Source organism: Equus asinus, chromosome 5 (assembly GCF_041296235.1).
Source record: "Equus asinus isolate D_3611 breed Donkey chromosome 5, EquAss-T2T_v2, whole genome shotgun sequence".
Taxonomy (NCBI): Eukaryota; Metazoa; Chordata; class Mammalia; order Perissodactyla; family Equidae; genus Equus; species Equus asinus.
In genome coordinates, this window is record NC_091794.1 from 23,092,400 (window position 1) to 23,109,083 (window position 16,684).

General features: G+C 39.3%; 1 protein-coding gene and 1 long non-coding RNA gene across 3 annotated transcripts in view; one reads left to right on the top strand and one right to left on the bottom strand.

Annotated features, from left to right (window-relative positions):
* KPNA1 (karyopherin subunit alpha 1) overlaps window positions 1-13,714 on the bottom strand; it is a 73,565-nt gene extending 59,851 nt beyond the window's left edge. Inside the window, exon 1 of the mRNA XM_014829562.3 lies at window positions 13,518-13,714. The gene's annotated coding sequence lies outside the window, so the exon portion shown is untranslated. The remainder of the gene's footprint in view (window positions 1-13,517) is intronic.
* Window positions 13,715-13,769: 55 nt separating this feature from the next.
* Window positions 13,770-16,064, top strand: LOC123286059 (uncharacterized). Of its 2 annotated transcripts, none has more exons than XR_006528273.2 (2): window positions 13,770-13,923; window positions 15,509-16,064. It is a non-coding gene; the product is annotated as an uncharacterized lncRNA (long non-coding RNA). The 2 variants fall into 2 exon arrangements; XR_006528274.2 differs by having other exon boundaries at window positions 13,780-13,923; window positions 15,512-16,064.
* The last annotated feature ends 620 nt before the right edge of the window (window positions 16,065-16,684 follow it).

Sequence of the window (16,684 nt, forward strand, 5' to 3'; positions counted from 1 at the left end):
GAGCAACTCTTCTTCAAAAGGAGTAGGTAGACGAGAGAAATGCCAGAGTCTCTTGGTTTTCTTGTTCTTTCTTGCTTTTTTTGTTAAATTGTGGTATCCAAGAACTCACAAATGACTCTAACACCCAAACTAACAATTTCTACCATTCATACAATGTACCTGTGCCTTTGAAATATTCTTCCCGTTTAAATTACAAAAAGGCTCACAATTTCAAAAAGGACCCAAACAATATGAAAAGGTACAAACAAAAAAATGAAAGTGTACCTAAAGGTCACAAACAATGCTGTAACCAAAATCCTCTTTCATGTTTTTGCACATATTTTGCCATTATATCCATGAATTAATTCTAAACAGTAGAACCTCAAGGTCAGAAGCATGTATATTTAAAAATCTGATGTTGTCCAAGTGCCCTCTAAAATACTGCACCAATGTACCAGCGAATACGACTGTGCCAGTTCCCCACCACCACCATCACTAACCCAGCACTGATTCAAACTTTTCCATAGTTGACAATATGATACGTAAAAAAAAGGTTCTCATGAAAACTACTTTCACAATACTACTAAGAAGTTCTATGTTTTTTTCACTTTCATAAGTCTTTCAGAAGCTTCGTGACCTGATGGCATCATCATTCTGATGCCTAATGGAATGTGTGCTGTGTATGCCTGTGTTTTAAAATTTGTTTTAATTTCTAATACAGTAAATATTAACAGATACAAAACAATAACATAAACAAAAGTTATTTGGGGTCCTCAATAAGTTAAGAGTTTAAAGAAGTTCTGAGACCAAAAAATTGGAGAACCCTTGATCCAGATATTCTTTTCTATCTTGATAAGGGAAAAAAATCCCTTTGATATTCAGACAGCATTCAATTCAAAAATTAAGGAAACTCAACATCTTTACAACACTGTGTCTTCTTGGTCAAGAATTAAATATGTATTTCTATTTATCTTTTTTGTTATAATGATAAGTGTAAAGTTTCCTTCCATTATATTCTAATTGGCTACTGTCCATATAGAGGAAAATTACTCATTACTATATATTAATTTTTTTAAGCCAGCCATTGAACTAAATCAGCTACTGAATTATGTTCTGATACTTTCAGTTGATACTCTTGATCTTTGATATCCATAAAAAATTATCATTTGGGGGGACTTCATCAGACTAAAAAGCTTCTGCAAGGCAAAGGAAACCAGGAACAAAAAACAGACAACCCACCAACTGGGAGAAAATATTTGCAGATCATATACCCAAGAAGGGGCTAATCTCCAAAATATATAAAGAACTCACAAAACTCAACAAAAATACAAACCCAAACAAAAAATGGGCAGAGGATATGAAGACATTTTTCCAAATTAGACACAGATGGCCAACAGGCACATGAAAAGATGTTCACTATCACTAATTATTAGGGAAATGCAAATCAAAACTGCACTGAGATATCACCTTACACCCATTAGAATGGTTATAATTACCAAGACAAAAAATAACAAATGTGGGAGAGGATGTGGAGAAAAGGGAACCCTCATACACTGCCGGTGGGAATGCAAACTAGTACAGCCACTATGGAAAACAGTATGGATATTTCTCAAAAATTAAAAATAGAAATACCATATGACCCATAAATATGACTACTGGGTATTTATCCAAAGAACCTGAAATCAACAATTCAAAGAGACTTATGCACCCATATGTTCACTGCAGCATTATTCACAAAAGCCAAGTTGTGGAAGCCACCCAAGTGCCCATCGACTAATGAATGAACGGGTAAAGAAGCTGTGGTATATATACAATGACTACAACTCAGCCACAAAAAAAGACAAAATAGTTCCATTTGCAAAAACATGGATGGACCTTGAGGGTATTATGCTAAGCAAAATAAGCAACACAGAGAAAGACAAATACCTCATCACTTCTCTCATGTGTGGAAGATAATCAAACACGTGGACAAAGAGAACAGATTAGTTGTACCAGAGGGGAAGGAGGTTGGGCAGTGGGCATAAGGGATAAAGGTGCACGTATATATGGTGACTGATAAATAATAATGTACAACCGAAATTTCACAATATTATAAAATATGACCTCAATAAAATAATTTTTTTAAATTATCATTTTTGTCTTCTCCATTCTAATGTTTGTATCCCATTTCACTTCCCTTCTTAAAATATTAACTACTACTTCTGCAACAACGTTAAGCAAGAAAGGTTAGAGTTGGCATTTTTATCTCATTTCTGATTTTGATTTATGTCTAGAGTTGTGCCAGTAAACATGACACTGGGATTTTTTTTTTTAAGGTCAGGTTTATTGAGGTATAACTTACCATTTAAGTAAACACCACCACCAATTAAAATAGAGAACATTTTCTTCACTATAAAAAGTTCTGTCAAGTCCCTTTCTAGTAAATCCACTCCCTGCAATCCCAGGCAACTGATTTATCCTTCTGTCCCCACAGTTTTTCATTTCCCAGAATGTCAAATAAGTGAAACTATACAGTATGTACCCTTTTGAGTATGGCTTCTTTCACTATTAACTAATCTGAGATTCGTCCATGTTGTGGTATCTATAAATAAATCATTCCTTTTACTGCTGCATTGTATTCCACCGTATTCCACCATTTATCTATTCACCAGTTGATAGACACTTGGGTTGTCTGCAGTTTTGGGTGATTATAAATAAGCCACTATAAACATTCACATATGGTTTTTGTGTGGACAAGCATTTTCATTTTTCTTGGGTAATAATCTAGGAGTAAGACTGCTGGATCATATGATAAGTATATATTTAACTTTATAAGAAATTGTCAAACTGTTTTCCAAAATGGCTGTAAAATCATGCATTCCTATCAGCAATGCATGAGAGTTCCAGTTGAGTTGCAGTATTGTTTTGAGATACTTTTTTAAAAAATCACATCTAAGTACCACCCATCCATACCTATTTTACTGTAGTTTTTAAAACCTGAAATGTATGTTGAATTACATCAAATGCCCTTTTGGCAGTTATTAAAATAGCCACTGTTTATCTCCCTTGACCTATTAAATATGGTGAGATACTAACAGATTTCTTAATATTGAATGATTCTTGATTCTCTGAATAAACTTGGTCATGGTGTATCATCCTTTTTAATTCTATCTGTTAATATTTTCTCAAAAATTTCTATACTGGTATCCATAAATGAGATTAATTATTTAATATAATACCCTCCTACCCTCCCTCTTTAGGGGGAGACAGGTCAATTTGTCACATTGAGAGCTTTTTGAAAAACACATGGCTATGATTCCAATTACACGACATTCTAGGAGATAGAAAACCATGGAGATAGTTAAAAGATCAGTGGTTGCAAGGGGTTTGAGGGATAGGAGGGATGAATAGCAGAGCACAGGATTTTTAGGGCAGTGAAACTATTCTGTAAGATACCATAATGGTTGATACATGACATTATACATTTGTCAAAACACAGAGAATGTACAACAGGAAGAATGAACCCTAATGTAAACTATGGACTTTGGGTGATAATGATGTGGTGGTTCATTCGTAACAAACGTACCACTCTGATGCAAATGCTGATGGTGGGGGGTATTGTGCATGTGGGGGTAGGGGTACAGAGGAACTCTGTCTTACCATCCAATTTTGCTGTGAACCTAATACTGCTCTAAAAAGTAAAGTCTGTATTTCAAAAATCTTAAAGATTTCTTCACCAGTATTCATAAATGAGACTGGCTGGTTTCCTCTCTTTCGGGGAGGAACAGGGGATTATATTTGTCATGTGGGAGAGCTCAACTGTCCTTCAAAGAGTTTGATGAATAGGTCTGAGGGGCACACCAGGTCTCTAGTGTTTTGCTTTTTCTTTTAAAGATTCCCAAGTGAATTCTGATATGCATCTGCAATTGAAAATCACTATAGTGAAGCAAAAGTTTTACTGGAAAATAATGCAAAATACAGCTGAAATGTAGGCTTAAGTTGAAGAGAGCTTTCATAACAAAGAAATGAAGTAAAATCTATAGAGGTTTATGAAAAGAGGAATAACAAAATAATAGTATGAGAAAATTATATTATTCTAAGCCGATATTTTTAAGCTATTATTACCTCAGCGATTAATTAAACAATTTAAGTTATTGTCAATAACTTTTAAAAGTGCCCTCTCAGGAACCAGAGGCCTTTAAAATTAAAGCCATTATGTGAAATTTTCCTCTTGTGTTCTAGGGAAATAAAGCCAAAAAAAGCAATAAAGTTAAAAACAAGACACAAAACTGGTGGTAAAACAGAAATGCACTCTACTCTTCCAAAATGAGAGCTCCCACTTTCTCCTTCATGTTCATTTAATTAACAAATTTTGCTCATTATTCCATCCAAAGTGTTTGATTTTATCTGTTTCTGTCTCTTCTCACTGCCACCAGTCTGGTCCAGGTCCTTGTCATCCTACAGCTAGATAACTGCAACAGCTCTAAACCACCCTTCCTTAACCTCAGACTCTGCTCTTCAATTCATCCCTCACATGGCTCTCAGATTAATCTCAACACCTTTTTCACTGAATTACTTCAATGCCTAAGGACCATGAGTCTTTATCACTTCTTAGATCAAATTTGAACTTTTCTGTCCTACAAGATCCCTCGGCATTGATTCATTCAACACTCTCTTGATTCTCCATCAACCTATACCAAAGCACACTGAGTACAGATCTTTTCATATTTTTATTATATTCAGAATAGTATATATTCACTGTGCTGAGTCAATCCACCCTGTCAGTAAATCCCAAACACCTTAAAATTCTGAATATTTAATATTCACCATACTCTTTGTGGAACACCTAAAATGCTACAATACTTAATTCCATCATATAAATTGAACCTAATTTTATTAGAAAACATGCACTTAATATTAAAAAACCAAAACTATGATGGGGCCAGCCTGGTGGTGCAGTGGTTAAGTTCGCATGTTCCGCGTCATCAGCCCAGCATTCACCAGTTCAGATTTGAGGTGCAGACCTATCCACCACTTGTCAAGCCATGCTGTGGCAGGCATCCTACATATAAAGCAGAGGAAGACGGGCACAGAAGTTAGCTCAGGGCCAGTCTTCCTCAGCAAAAAAGAGGACGATTGGCAGATGTCAGCTCAGGGCTAATCTTCCTCAAAAAAAAAAAAAAAAAACCATGAGAAAGTACAAATACAAAATAAGTTACGGATTTATAAATTTAAGCATAAATGAATTTAAGTATAAAAAACTTTTCAGTTCATTTGTGAATATTAATTATTCATCTGTTATCAACTTCTAGTCAAATGACAGCAGGTCCTTTTAAAAGGTTTTAATAAAAATCAGGGAAGAAAAATAAAACTGGTAACATCCCACTCATTTTTTTCCTGTAAGATAATTAAAGAGTACCTTTATTTTAGTGACAACATTCTAGATTCAACGAGGGCAAAGTTTGAAAAACCCTGCAATAAGCCTCTCCCCTGAGAAGTCAGTGCTGCAGACATGATTCACAGGTGCTCATCTCTGGTTACACCTTGTAGCTCTAACCCCATTAATCTAATAGAAATTTCTATTTTCTTTCATGTCCCAGTTTTAGACCTTCTTCTACTGAGAAGTTTTCTCTAACCTTTGATCCTAAATTCTGACCTCACTTTCCAGTATCTATGGGTTGCCAACCTGCAAGGTTCCCCAAAGACATTCTCAATATCCAAACATTTAAAGGAAAATATTTACCAAATAGGAATTCACACCCTAGGGTTGAGTAATTTCACTTCTGGAATGTACCCAAAGTAAATAAAATGAGCAGTATGTATAAGAATGTTCACTGCAGTGCAACTGTTACAGTGAAAAATTATAAACATAAAAAATCCCAAATGAGGGCTTGGTTATGGGAAACGATCATAATATACTGAGAAGTGAGGAACACAGAACACTAATATATGCAAAATCTGTGTTCTAGAAACAAAAATCCAACTTATTCTCTACACTTTTAAAAATATTTCATAACTTAAATTAGAATACAAAAAGTAGAGTCGAGGGGCCAGCGAGTGGCAGGGTGGTTAAGTTCAGTGCATTCCCCCTCAGTGGTCTGGGTTTGCAGGTTCAGATTCCGGGCCTCGACCTATACTCCTCATCAGCTATGCTGTGGCAGCAACCTACATATAAAGTAGAGGAAGACTGGTAACAGCTGTTAGCTCAGAGCCAATCTTCCTCAGGGAAAAAAAAATTAAGAGTTGAAAGCATATATTTACCACAATGAAGCTTCCCAGACTATCCAAATATCTAAAACATTGAATTATTTACTTTTGGCTAGACTTTTACCAACTCAACATGTTGTTTCATCAAAGTTCTGACTGAATACTATAGGTCTTTATGAAACAGAAAAATTACTTCTTCCCTGATAGTTGGATGGTTTTTAGATAAATCTTTCCCAAAAATGGCAGAAAGGGTTCCTTCATGGTAAAAAATAAATAAAATTGCACATTTGCCTGTATCTGATTCATATTCATTACTGAATTTAACAAGTTCTGTAATATATCTATTACATGTACACTTAAAGGGGTTTCACATTTCAAATTAAGAATTAGGACATACAAAATGAACTTTTCTACCCAAAACGTACTAACAACTCAAAGCTCAGAAATTTTAATCTTCAATACTAAGCACAGTACTGAGTATACAGCAGTCACTCAAATGCTGTGGAAGGAATGAACAGACCAGAAAATAGTTTATGTAAAGAAATAAAATGGCAGATTTGGTAATTAATCCATACTAAAACTATAACTTTTTTTTAAAAAAAGAATGAACCACAAGGAAAGAAAGAACAGGAAAGAAGAGAATCACAGATGATAAATGACATGTCAAAACCTTTTTAGAAGCTGTAAAACAGATGGTCCAAAGGTATTTTACTAGTAAAGTGGAGAACTCTGAAGCCTAAGCATCTGCAAAGAAGCTGATGCACAATGCCCACAAGGAGGCTTCACAGACAGGAGGCCCACGGCATCCCCAAAGGTAGAATGGGACTAAAAACCAGCAGCTTAGTTGAAAGTCTACATGAGAGCTAGCACACCTTGATTTCCTCCCCGACTGTGCACAGCCAGGCAACCATCCCTCCCTAGTGCCTCCAGATGCTGAGAGGATTACTCTGAACTAACTAGGGGACTCCACTAAAGGTGAGGATAGGGGTGAAGTGCTATACAGAAAACAGGATTACATCAACACAATTAACAGTGAGAACTCCAGCTCCTTTCTCAAAAGGTAGCAGCCAAGTGTATATCCTCCAGGGAAGAGACTGGAGGCTCTTTCTCAAGGAAACTGACCAGCCCAAGAGAAAAGACCTGTAAGTGCCCCCTTCCCCTATAACTGACCACTGGCTATCCTACCCACCCTGCAACATGTCACATCTTAGACCTTCCAATTCAGTTTTTTACACTTCACTCTTAAATATAAATGGACAGTCATAAGATTACCATACATATGGAAAAGCCCCTATACAGAAAGAGTGCAAGGAAAACAAAGGAACCTAGAAGAAACAGAGCAATGAGGGGAACAAGAGAAAACTTAAAAAAAAAACCTATCATTACTATCCTCAGAAGGATTATCACCTATGAAACAAGAGAAAGATACTGTAACATAAAAATGAGCTCTAAGAAATTTAAAATATAGATAGAAATTAAAAATTCAATAGAAAAGGGGGCCACCACCCATGGCCAAGTGTTGGTGCTCTGCTTCAGTGGCCCAGGGTTTCGCCAGTTGGGATCCTGGGTGCAGACCTACCACCGTTCATCAAGCTATGCTGAGGCAGTGTCCTACATGCTGCAACTAGAAGGACCCACAACTAAAATATACAACTATGTACTGAGGGGCTTTGGAGAGAAGAAGGAAAAATAATTTTTTTTTTTTTTAAAAATGAGAAATATATTTTTAAAAAATTCAGTAGAAAGGTTGTAACATAACACTGAGGAAATCTCTCAGGAAACAGAACAAAAAGACTAAGCAATGGAAAATAGAGAAAAGAAAAAAATTAAAAGAACAACCTAAGAGTTCCAATACCCCAATAACACAAATTCCAAAGAGAGAAAAAAATTGCTGAGGAAAAGATCATCAAAGAAACAATGCATCAAATTTAGAACATCCATTCAATGAAAGACAACATGGACAAAATTAACAGAAAGATGACAGGCTTAGAGAAAATATTTTCCAAGCCTAAAATCAACAGACCATTCAAATCTAACCTCCACAAGGAACTTCTGCAAACCAAAAAAAGATAGGAAACCCAAAGGAAAGAGAGACAAGGACAAAATAGACAATTATCAAAAGGGGAAACATGAATGGATCCAAGAGATGCTCAAACTCATCAGTAATCAGAGAATGTAAACTGAAACAATGAGATACCACTTCATACCCATCAGAGTGGCAAAAATTAGAAAGTTGGATAAAACCAAGTACTGGTAAAGATGTGGGCAAACAAGAACCCTCCTGCATTGCTAGTAGCCCTAAAAACTAGTTCTCCTATTCGACGACCCAAGAATCCCACTCCTGGGTATACATCCCAGACAACTTCTCACACAGGTCCATAAGGATGTACAAGCAAGACTATATTTACCACAGTGTATTTGTGATGCCAGAAAGGCAACCCAGGTGTCAATCAGGGAATGAAAAGTAAAATGTGGCAGATACACATTATGGAATTCTACATCATATACAACTATATGTACACACAACAAAACAGAAAGGTCTCCAAAACAATGCTGAGTAAAAAAAGGGAAGAAACAGGACAAGGTCTATAACACAATACATTAAACACATACACACCCCACTACACAGTTCACAATGATTCATATATAATCAAGGAATCTATCAACCACAATGGAGTGAGTGCCTGCTGGAAAGGCTAATGGAAGGAGGGCTCAGAAATAAAAAAAGAAAAATTTAAAGGACCTTGTCAGATATGGTGTGATGATAGTGTGTCAAGAACTGAGAAGCATAATTAACTCTAAAACTCTTTTTACTTGAAGTCCAAAAAATAATAATAAATTCCCAGAACTAAAGGACATGAATTCCAGCTTGGAAGGGTACATGGAACACCCTTAAATGAAAAAAGACCTACATCTAGGCACATCATTATGGAATTTCAGGAGTTAAAAATAATATCCTAAAAGCTTCTAGGGATTGGAATAAAGATGGGGAAGGCCACACACAAATAAAGAATCAGAATGGGTTTGGATTTCAACCGCAACATTGAAATGCAGAAAAAAAAATAGAGCTGTGACTTCCAAACTTTTTAAGCCTACAATTTTATACCCAGCCAAATTACTGATGAAATGTTAAGATAGAATAAAGATTTGTTTTAATCACGCAAGATCTCAGAAAGTTTTCACTTCGTAGGTACCCTTTCTCAGGAAGCTAAGAAAACATGGAAAACAGGAGATCCAATACAGGAGAAAGGCAAAGAGAATTTTAAGGGTGACATAAAGTCCCAGGATAACAGCTGTGAAATAGGCCTAGAAAGTAACCAGTCCAGACTGCATTAAAAGAACAAAGTTCCAGGACAGCTATCTCAGGAAATGAAGGAGGAAAAAGGTATTAACTCCTGGAAAAACAAAAACTGGTTAAGAAATGATGTCATACTACACTACATGGTTCAGCTGTGAATATTTACACAGTTATAATATTGTAAACACACTGAATATTGACTTAATAAACGTGTGATAAGGGAGGAAGGGAGAGGCAGTATGTATATGTAGAGTCAACAGATAATGCCTAAAATTGCTGTTATCAGGAAACAGCAATAGAAGCAAGTTATTTATAAACATGAAAGAGGAAACAGCTAAAAGAGAGAAAATGGTAGCCTCTAAAGTGCAGAGGCTGGGACAGGAGACAGTTATTTTTCAGATATTATTCTAATTTAAAAATTGTACTTTTTAATGGCAATAAAGCAAGAAACTTCAACAGCCAGCCTTTCAGCTTTTAGTAAATTAGTTTCACAGTATCATTTCATGATGCTAAACGAACTACATTTGTTCTGCTGGAGAGACTGAACTGCAAACAGACAAAATCAAGCTTGAATGATGTGAACATAGTACAAACAGCCCTGTGTTTGAATCCCAGCTCCTCCACATACTCTGTGAAGTAGGGCAAATTACCTAACCACCCCGCACTTGTAACCACCTCCTCAAAGTGGTTTTGCAAGAATAATTAAGTGAAAGCACCTGATGTAGTGCTTGACCCATCAATAAATCTAAGTACCTTCTGCTTGTCTTTCTGTTTCCTAGCTACAAACCCCCCTTCTGACCCCAAGCTGCCTTGTTGGTCAGAGTACAGAGACTCATGGACAACTCAGCACATATCCCTCCTCATGCTGGAAAATCAATGATGATGAGCAAGCAGACTTATTTTGCATATGAAGGGCAGCATTATTCTTGTTATGTGAAGATTATCCACATTCTGGATTATTGCCTGCTTTCAAGAACTGTCCCAGTTAGTCTACTATAGTAGGTCAAAACCATTTTATCACTTAGGTCTGCTTTGTAGGGTCATAACATCTTAAACAAAAATACACAAACAAAACTACGTTTCCATCAGTCTTCATCCCTGCTGTCTCACTGCAGGACCTCAAAATATTCTAATGGAGGCCCTATCTTTCCCCTACCCCCCATTGGCCTGGGGCCACCTCCTGCTTACTGCAGCAAGAATAGAGTGAAATCAGCCCCAATCAGCTAATTGAATTGTTTACCCGTTTCCAACGTTTTCTTCCATTATGGCTGAATTCATAATACTCTGCAAAGTACAGAGATCTCAAAACAAAGAGGAGCAATAGGGAATTCTCTTTATCACTAGATCAGTCATCTTTATTTGCATAACCAAAAGTCTTAATTGATTTTATACAATGTATTCATACATACTTCTAAAAACATACTTCTAAAAACAACCTGACAAACTTAAACACACAAACATCATAAATCAAGACTATATCAATAATTCAGCACAATGCCAAAATACTGGAGATAAAATAAGATATAATCTCTACTCCCAAATGAAAGGGAAAAGGTAAAACCAAAATCAAGAGCAACAGAGAACAAAGAAAATAGTCCAGGAAACAAGTGACAGCAATTCCAGACACTCTGGTATAATTTATAACATAGTTGAGGCTAAGGAAAATTACAAAAGTTGGACACAGCTCTGAGCCTCCTGACAGCCAAAGTGTAAAGAGAAACAGGATGGCTTACAGAACGCAAATGATCTAATAAAAGCAGTCATTCATTTTTCGTTTTTAAAGATCGGCACCTGAGCTAACAACTGTTGCCAATTTTTTTTCCTGCTTTTTCTCCCCAAATTCCCCCAGTACATAGTTGTATATTTAAGTTGTGGGTCCTTCTAGTTGTGGCATGTGGGATGCCGCCTCAGCATGGCCTGATGAGCGGTGCCACGTCCGCACCCAGGATCTGAACCAGCGAAACCCTGGGCCACTGAAGCGGAGCGCGTGAACTTAACCACTCAGCCAGGGGGCCGGCCCCTGTTTTTCTTTTTCAAAAAAAAGCAAAGAAAGAAAAGAAAAAGGCCATCACTAGGGTCTTAAAAAGAATCTGTCTCTAAAGTTTCTACTCTATAAAGGTCAATAAATCTTTAAGATATAGTGTCTTGGATAGCAATGAAGACTTTTTTCATGTGCCTTTTCTTAAGTACCAAACCTAGATAAAAGTTAAGGTGCATAATATTAAATCATAGTTCTGTGAAGAAACTTCTATGAGGATCTAAACTAACATAATGCAGTATACTAACTTCAGGTGAGGCATTTATTTCTGTCATTTAGTTATTCTGGGTTCTTATAAAAGTACGTTGTTTCTCTACTAGATTGTAAACTCCTCAAGGCTTATGCTGTCTGATTCCATTTGAACTTCCTTTGCTATTTAGTAGAGTACTTTACAATATCTGCTCAATTATGACTGATAAAATGTCATGCAGTCAGTGTTTATATTCATCAGTCTTCCCCACTACGCTATAAATTCCACGAGGACAGAAACAGTGTCTTGACAGTGTCCGCATCCCCAGTCTCAGGGCACAAGATCACTCCATAAGTATTCACTGAACGGGCGCAGTAAAGAAAGAAACGAGTCAAGAGGTATGAAAGGAGAGGAGAAATCACTCTCAAAATGGCAGTGACTTTGGGTTCTCAGGCTTGTTCCAACAAGGGCTGAAGACCTTACTAAGTTACTTAACTTCTCTGACCTTCAAAGTTTTCAACTGTAGAACAGAAAAAACTACCATCTACTTCAGAGTTACTGTATTAAATATTTTAAGATACGTAAAGTATTTAGCACAATATCTTGAACCGAGCTCAATAAATGGGAATTCCTTTACTTTCTCTCATGTCCTCCATCTTAAAATCACATATTACTTATAAAACAGTGCCTTTCAAGAATAAATCACTTCAGTAAAAATATAATAGATTTCATAGTCACTTTCATTTCTTCAATCTAAAATGAAGGGGGACTAACTTGCGGATTACTTTCAAAATATTACAAATACAAGAACAAGTTAAGGAAAAATAATGTCCAGAATGAGCCTTGAAGCAACAAGAGGGGGGTAAAAAACCACTGACTCATCTACTGCTAAGAAATAGCAGTTTTCAAGAAACCGTCTATTAAAAGAAAAAAAAGGATTGAAAAACTTAGTAATATTATTTAATAATGCTTTAGAAAAAACACTTCGAAATCGTTTATTCTGAATTTAAACCTTAAAAGTCAATTATTTTGAAATCTTTCACTTAAAAGTGGAACATTAAATACTCCCATTCAACCTAAAACATTCATGCCGCCTTCCCCGACTCCAGTCATCCTCCAGTTTTCTCCTCCCATTTCGAGCTTCATCTAATACTTCGCTGCTCCCTCGCATCGCCACTTACACACGCTGGGAGCAGACGAAGTTCTGTCATTCCTATAATTACCACACCCGTCAGCCGCTTCGGGCCCGGGTTGTTATGACATCTGTAAACTGCAGTCGTCCGTCTCCACCCCACCCCCCAGCCACCGGCTCCGACTCCGGCCGTAACTTGTGAATTCCCGAGGTGGTCCCTTCCCGCCTCGGTCAGGATTCGTCCAGGCCTCCCGCCCCCCTACCCCGCCCCGCTCTGCCCGGCCCCGGTCACGGCGCTCCGTGCTGCCCACCCCCGCCCGCCCGCCCGCTCGGTCGCGCCGGGCCGCGGCGCAGGCTCCGCGCTCGCCGCCTCTCCGCCCCGCTGCCTCGGCGCCCCGCAGTCCCCGGCGCCGCTTCCAACCCCGCCGCCGCCCCGCCCCGCCGCCACCGGCGCTCCCGAGGGCCCTTGCACAAGCGCTCCCCGCCCCCACCCTCCCGTCCGCGGGCCGCGCGGCCGTTAGGACAGCCGGGCCCGTGACGCACGGACGCGCCGTGGGCGCCCCGGCCCAGGTACCCGAGCTCAAACGCCGCCGGCGCCCGCCCTCGCCCCGGGGCCTCTCCCGGGTCCCGCCGAGGACTGCCGGAGCCGCCGGAGGGAGGGGGAGGGGCCGGGCCGCGGGGCCCCCGCACTCACCCGACTCAAGGCAACCGATCCCGGTGCCACTGCTGGAGGCAGCCGCTGGCTCGCTCGCCTGCCCGCCGTAGCCCTCCCGCGCGCAGCCTCGAAGAGCGGACCCGCGCCTCAGCGGTGCTCAGCAGGCCTCGCTCTCCGCCGCCGCGCACCCAGCAGTGAGACCCAGCTCAGCCGGCGTTCGCAGGGCGCCTGCGCGCGGGGGCCGGCCCGAGCGCCTGCGCGCGCCCTCCGCCGTCCTGCTGCAGAGGCTGCCGGGAAGCGTAGTCTTCCAATCGTGTTTCTCTGGAAGCCTTGCGGTTAGCCTGATTCAGTAAAGAGTTGGGGGTCAGAGAGAAGGTTTCGCCGAGAAGGAGGTTTGCAGTCAAAGGCAAAGGTCGGAGAATCATGGTGGAGTGACACTGAAACGGTACTTCTTAGGTTAAATTGCAAAGTTATATCTACAAACCTGTCTTCGAAGCTTTTCCAGGGCCGACGGGTGCTCGCTCACCTCCGTCTGTAGCGAGCCTCTGTCGTGGTTGGTACCTCAGCCACGTTTGCTGAATGAATGATGAAATGAATGAAGGCTGAGGGAGCGTTACGAAAGTGTTAAAAGTCACCGCCTCATGTCTAAGGCATTCACATGCGGCGCGTTTGAGGAAGCTTCTGGGAATTCCTTTTTTTAGTTTTCTCCCATCCCTTTTGCCTGATAATGTATGAAGAGTATCAAAAATCACTAAGAAGTTAAATGAAACGCAAATACTTGCTTTACTCTCACTAAATACTCTCCAACGAAAACTTGGGGCAAAATAATTGTTACTGCTAAATTTTATGGAATTCTCTTTGGGGAATTGTTATTGAGCAGTGACTTCAAAAGAAGCTTGAAGCCAGCCACGCAGAGGCCTCAGAATAGACAGTCTCACAAGTGACATGGTCTGTCAAATCGATGTAAAACAGCGGCCGGGAAGCAAGGCGAAAGAGATGAGTTAGAATAAAACATTTAAAAATGTGGGAGAAAGGACCACACTGCCTGAATCCTAGGCTATGCAGTGTTTGTTTGTCCTGGATCTCTCTCTGCTCCATCAGTATTCTCCACTGATGGGATGTTTACTAGGATCAGAGTCGAGTTTGAGCAAAGCGGCTGGAAAAAGGGAAGGTGTGCTAAGGGAGAGACTTAGGGGCAAGTATGCCTGACCACAACTAAACTGAGAACAGACCACTTTATTCCAATCAGGAACTGAAATTATTCAGAGTTGGACTCTGTTTATTCGGAGTATAGTCTTTGTGGAAGCTAGTTTATTTCCTGTTTGCCCTTACTCCTAGCTAGGGTGTCCCTTGAGAGTCCCAACCAAAAGTCTGGGGTATTTACTGGGGCCTCTCCCCCTTGGCCCGGCCTCCTCAGCATCATGAGACAACCAAAAGCTCTGCTCGGTTTTTCAGCCACTGCTTTGGGAATTACCAATCACCTCAGGTGGAAAAGTGATGGCACTCGTCAGGCTCGCCTCTCATGGCTTCCCTTTTCTTCCAGATCTTGGATCCACGAATTCTCATTGCTGTGGTACCTCCCTAATGCCTTGATGTTTTTTATATTTTGTCCAGTTGTTCTCAGTGGTGGTAGGAACAGTAGGTCATTGCTGAAGAATTCCTGTATATATATGTTACTTTTACAAAAATGTTATTATACCGCACATGGTGTTTTATTAGCTAATATCTGACTAGATCTTTTTGCATTTTGAGAAATTTAAAAATTACAGAACGATAGTTTTCCTATTACAAACAATGCTGCTATGAACATCCTTGTACATATCTTCACGTGTGTAGGGGAACTGCTAGATCCTAGGACATTGCATCTTTAATTTTACTAGATGTGATAGGCAGATTTCTGAGATGGCCCCCATGATCTTTGCCCCCTGGTGTTGCCCTGTATAATCCCTACCCCTCGAGTCAGTAGAATATGGCAAAGATGATGGTATGTCACTCTTTTTGCTACATTTCAATGTATGTCTCTATCTTAGCAGCCCAGAGCTAGACACTCTGCTGCTGGCCTTGAAGAAGCGAGCTGTCACTTTGTGAACTGTCTACGGAGAGGGCCACATGGCAGGGAACTTCAGATGGCTTCAAGGACCTGAGTGCAGCGTCCATCTGACAGCCAGGAGGCCCCTCAGCCCTACAACCACAAGGAAATGAATTCTGCCAACAATGTGAGAGAGCTTGGAAGCAGACCAGGTGAGAAGACAGCCTGACTTTTCCTTGATTGCAGCTTTATGAGACCCTGAGCAGAGAAACCAGCTAAGCTGTGCCTGGACTCCTGACCCACAGAAACTGTGAGATAATAAATATGTTTTAAGCTGCTAGGTTTCTGGTAATTTGTTACATAGCAATAGAAAACTAATATATTAGATATTGCTGAATTATTTCACAAAGTGGTTGTACCAGTTTATACTCCACAAGCAATGTATAAGTCTCTTTGCTAAACATCCTTGCTAACATTTGGAAATGTCTGACTTTTTTTATTTTTGCCAATACAATGGGTATGAAAATAAATAATAATATATAATAATTATACATATATATTCTGTTGTATTTCTTTTCTGTTGCATAAATGCTGTTACTTAAAATAGCAATAGGACTAGTTAAAAGCAGGAACAAGTGGGGCCGGCCTGGTGACATAGTGGTTAAGTTTACGCACTCCGCTTCAGAAGCCCGGGGTTCACAGGTTCACATCCTGGGCACGGATGTACACATCACTCATCAAGCCATGCTGAGGCAGTGTCCCACATACAAAATAGAGGAAAATTGGCACTGATATTAACTCAGGAACAATCTTCCTCAAGCAAGAGGAGAAAGATTGGCAACAGATGTTAGCTCAGGGCAATCTTCCTCAGCAAAAAAAAAAAAAAAAAAGTGGCAACTAGTAGTAGTTAGAAGGATTATTAATTATCATTAATTAAGCAAATAATAGCTGTGAGAAAAATGTAACTATTTTTATAACAGAATATTTTTATGTTTCTTTCTGTCTCTGGTACAGCAATTTAACTTTTTTTAACTTTATTGCATATTTAAATTTTGTAGACTATATTATTCTATATTCTTAAGATATATAAATGTAAGAATTTGTTAAAGGAGAATGTAAATACAATAGAAGTAATTAAATAGATATTACCTATGTTAAATAAAAAATAACAATGATA